General features: G+C 33.7%; 1 long non-coding RNA gene across 2 annotated transcripts; it reads right to left on the reverse strand.

Moving 5' to 3' along the window:
* Positions 1–916: 916 nt before the first annotated feature.
* Positions 917–4189, reverse strand: LOC123724011 (uncharacterized). 2 transcript variants are annotated; one of them, XR_006762814.1, is made up of 4 exons: positions 3961–4189; positions 1790–3685; positions 1291–1379; positions 917–1180 (listed from the first exon to the last, which is right to left on the reverse strand). It is a non-coding gene; the product is annotated as an uncharacterized lncRNA (long non-coding RNA). The 2 variants fall into 2 exon arrangements; XR_006762813.1 differs by having other exon boundaries at positions 1291–1412.
* Positions 4190–5025: the final 836 nt, after the last annotated feature.

Here is a 5025-nt window from a genome sequence, read left to right on the forward strand (position 1 = left end):
TTTGTACCTGTTTCCTCCATCATCTTCACAAGGTCCTTTGCTGTTGTTCTGGGATTGATTTGCACTACAGTATATACACACTCATCTCATATGTATATACTGTATTCTATACTATACTACTGTATCTTAGTCTATGTATTACTCATCTCATATGTATATACTGTATTCTATACTATACTACTGTGTCTTAGTCTATGTATTACTCATCTCATATGTATATACTGTATTCTATACTATACTACTGTGTCTTAGTCTATGTATTACTCATCTCATATGTATATACTGTATTCTATACTATACTACTGTGTCTTAGTCTATGTATTACTCATCTCATATGTATATACTGTATTCTATACTATACTACTGTGTCTTAGTCTATGTATTACTCATCTCATATGTATATACTGTATTCTATACTATACTACTGTATCTTAGTCTATGTATTACTCATATCATATGTATATACTGTATTCTATACTATACTACTGTGTCTTAGTCTATGTATTACTCATATCATATGTATATACTGTATTCTATACTATACTACTGTGTCTTAGTCTATGTATTACTCATCTCATATGTATATACTGTATTCTATACTATACTACTGTGTCTTAGTCTATGTATTACTCATCTCATATGTATATACTGTATTCTATACTATACTACTGTGTCTTAGTCTATGCCGTTCTGACATTGTTCGCCCATTTATTTATATATTCTTAATTCCATTCCTATACTTAGATTTGTGTGTATTGTTAGATATTACTGCACTGATGGAGCTAGAAACACAAGCATTTTGCTACACCCGCAATAACATCTGCTAAACACTTGTAGGATGGATAAATAAGGCGTATTCAGCAGGGCTAGAGGCTCTACAGTGAAATAAGGCAATAATTACTAACCAAAACAGAAATATGTTTTTAGTTAAATCATAGTTTATTCAGTTATATAGTTTCAAAAATAGAATTTTATTGGTCAGAGCCATCATCCCTTCTGTGTAGCCAGATGAATCTTCCTGCTGAACAGCCAATCTCATCAAAGTGCTCAATGCTGCCTGGTGTGCTCTCTCTGGATTCACTGGGTGTCCAAGGATACCGCTGTGGAGCCCTGGTTGGTGGTGATCACGGGTCAATGCTGTTTCACATTGACGTTGCCACAGGATCCTGGATGGTACTTCCTGAATGAGAAGAATCAGAGGGGGTTGATTAGGTTGGAAATGTCATTACATGTTATCAGCTGTAACATTGTCTCAACAGTGATGAATACCAAGTGCTGTACAGGACTTACAACACATTGAGACAGTACTGAAGCTTTGTGATGGGAAGATATGGCTGTTACTGCAGTGGTGTGGAGGCTGCATTGTGGGGCCTGGTGGACTGACAGAGTTGGTGGGATGAGATGGGGGGAGTCTGGAGGTCAAAACATGATGAACAAACAAAACAAAAAACATCAGAAAAACTGATTTAATACCAACTGTTAAAGTCTCAAATATATGTCAGGAAACTTTTGACACAGTTTGTTATGATAAAAAAAATATTTACAACAGGTAAACTGGGTTCATTTGGATTAGACTGAAGGAAAGTATGGTTGACACCAAAGCAATTTGTTAAGCAGTTGTGTTCCTTGTTGGCAGTGGAAGCTGGAACACACATCACCCCAATCATAACACCTACAGAACATTCTGCTTTTTGTAAATCAAGTTCCTCTAGATCTAGGATATGTGTTCAGTGTAGCAGAGGTAGTATCACGTTGGCATTGGTGTCACTGGAGAATAATCTGTACTTACCCGCTCTGTGGCCCCGCCTGGCTCCTCCCAGAAGCGGAGGTGGAACAACGTGGGGGATAATGAAGATGAATTTGTTGATATTTTATAACATTTTGGGATGTTTTATTTTGTTTTATTTGGACCCTCCACCACCCGCCCCTTCCATGAAGGACAACTTTTTAAAATAAATTCAATTAATCAAAGAATTTCCATGTTCAAATAATTTCAGAAAATGTTTCAGAAAATGTTTTTGAAAAAAATAGGTTTAGTCGTTTCATAAATTTGGAACAGTACTCCTGTTTATTTTCCCAGGTTCCCCCAACTAAAGGTGGCATAATCTGGCGGAAGTCTTTCCAAGTATTTAAGGAATCCATTGTCATTGCAATTAGGTTAATAAATATCATCCCTGGATTTCTGATTACCTCTGAAAATAATACCGCAACTAAAGCAGTGATGTCAAAACTATTATTTATACAAAGAAGTTTTTCTTGATTTCCAAAGATTATATCAGTGAGAGCAAGACAGAAATCTAGGTTCATCGATACCTTATTATCTAATGTACTATATGGGACATGATTTAAATGTTTTCCTTTAATTACAATATCAGATACATTAAGTTTGCCTCCCTGAATAGCATACGGGATAGTGTGTTCATTAATTCTGAGCTCAGTTTTAATATAGAAGTCATACCTATCTATTAAAGAAATATGACTCCCTGATATTATATAAATCGGGTCCGTTATATTTTGTATTTTTTCCTTATTTTTCCAGAAATACACAATTACGTTGACATAATCATACAAACTATTAATGTAAATCACATAGTTACTTTCTTGAAAGATGTTATTTTGTTTTAGGATTATTATTTTTTTAAATACAGTATTTTCATTAAAAGGACCTATGAAGTCTAATTTGAGTTTACAACTGTCTTTCGAGAAATCCAGGTTAAAGTTTGGTTTAGTAATATTCATAGTAATTTGTTTATTTTGTCTACCGTACTGCATTATCATAATGATACATGTTTCATTGTTAATTAAATTAATGAAAGAAAATTAATGAGAAGTTATTTCAGTAAATGTTTCAGAAAATGTTTTTGAAAAAAAATAGGTTTAGTCGTTTCATAAATTTGGGACAGCACTCCTGTTTATTTTCCCAGGTTCCCCCAGCTAAAGGTGGCATAATCTGGCGGAAGTCTTTCCAAGTATTTAAGGAATCCATTGTCATTGCAATTAGGTTAATAAATATCATCTCTGGATTTCTGATTACCTCTGAAAATAATACCGCAACTAAAGCAGTGATGTTAAAATGATTATTTATACAAAGAAGTTTTTCTTGATTTCCAAAGATTATATCAGTGAGAGCAAGACAGAAATCTAGGTTCATCGATACCTTATTATCTAATGTACTATATGGGACATGATTTAAATGTTTTCCTTTAATTACAATATCAGATACATTAAGTTTTCCTTCCTGAATTGCAAGTTCAATATCGTTATCATTAATTCTGAGCTCAGTTTTAATGTAGAAATCATTCCTATCTATTAAAGAAATATAACACCCTGATATTATATAAATTGGGTCCGTTATATTTTGTATTTTTTCCTTATTTTTCCAGAAATACTCAATTACGTTGACATAATCATAGAAACTAGTGATGTAAATCACATAGTTACTTTCAAATGTGTTATTTGGTTTTTGGAAAGTAATTTTTTTAAATACAGTATTTTCATTAAAAGGACCTATAAAGTCTAATAAGGCTCTCTTCTCTTTCGAGAATTTCTCCTTTAGGCTAAGTGTAGAAATATGAATTTCTTTTGTTTTTTTTCCGTACTTCATTGTTATAATGACACATTTTTCTTTGACATTTTCCTCAACTTTTACTTTAATGCCAAAATGTTGGTTTTCATCTTCATTATCCTGAAAAAAATGAATAAAAAAACCAGAACAGAATTTGTTTAACCTTGTTTTTACATTAAACACAAAGAGGAAGTGAGTGAAATGATTTTCAATCATACAACGACAAACACAAGCAGTATCTGTAACAGCACCGTTTCTAGACAGACAACAGAGGATGTTCATGATGTTTTGATAAACAGACTATTAGAATTAGAATATAGGTTAACATAAACATTACCTCTTCAGTTATTAACTTTCATAAGAAATTCTCCAAATTAGTTTTAAAATAATCTTACCCTCATCACGCTCCAACTCCGCAAATGTTTGTATTAAAACGCCCGGATAAGTTCTAGATGTGACTCTACTGAAAAGGATAATCTTTGAACACCAGTTTATGTCAAAAATTTCCATAACGTGTTGTTCACTTGGGAGTACTGTTGGGTATTTATCAGCTTAATCAGGTGATCAAACAGGATGTGGGTGTGTCGGGTGTGGATGCGTGTTCCATCTTGCCTGTCTGTTCAGTTTCCTGACAGAGCTAAATGTATTTGTAAAATCACTACACACTTCACGTAAAAGATTAGGCATTAAAATAATTGAAGAACACTATTTTAATCTTCAGGATCACTTTCCTGTCTTCAAACAGGAATAACAGCATACTGTTTGATAACCCACGACAGACAGACGGCTATTTCTGAGATTACAGGTGTTTGCACAATGTTTGCACAATGGCCTTCCCATTTCATATACAATGCCTTCAGAAAGTATTCACACACCTTGAATTTTTACACATTTTGTTCTCTTACAGACTGAATTTGAAACTTTTTCAATAAATTAAATTAATCAATCAAATGTTCACATTTCACTGAGAATTTATTTCAGAACAATGTTGCGGAAAATGTTATTGAAAAAAAAGCATGAGTTGTTTTGTACATTTGGGAAAGTACTCGGGTTTATTTCCCAGGTTCCCCAGATAGAGGTGGCAGGTGCTGGTTGAAGTCTCTCCAACTATGTCAGGAATCCATTGTCATTGTGGTACCAGCCGCTTGACGACCGCGCAACAGGCAGTTCTGGGAAACAGATGAACATTTCTGAGAAGTCACACCCTTTACTTGACATACTGTAATAAATGATTGATTGGTTATGTACAAGCTGTGCTATGCAGATGCAGCATTCAGTGGTCTGAATAAACTTGGTTTGAGCTTTTCTCTGCATCTGTTTGAGTTCATACTCTGTTCACAACCTAACACCTTGCTTCAATGTATTTACTTTAATGCCTAAATGTTCTTATTCATCTTCAGAATTAGAATTACATTAACCTTGTTTTCACATTAAACTAACATAAAGAAAAGGGTGGTGAC

Source organism: Salmo salar, unplaced genomic scaffold, assembly GCF_905237065.1.
Source record: "Salmo salar unplaced genomic scaffold, Ssal_v3.1, whole genome shotgun sequence".
In the NCBI taxonomy this organism is placed as follows: Eukaryota; Metazoa; Chordata; class Actinopteri; order Salmoniformes; family Salmonidae; genus Salmo; species Salmo salar.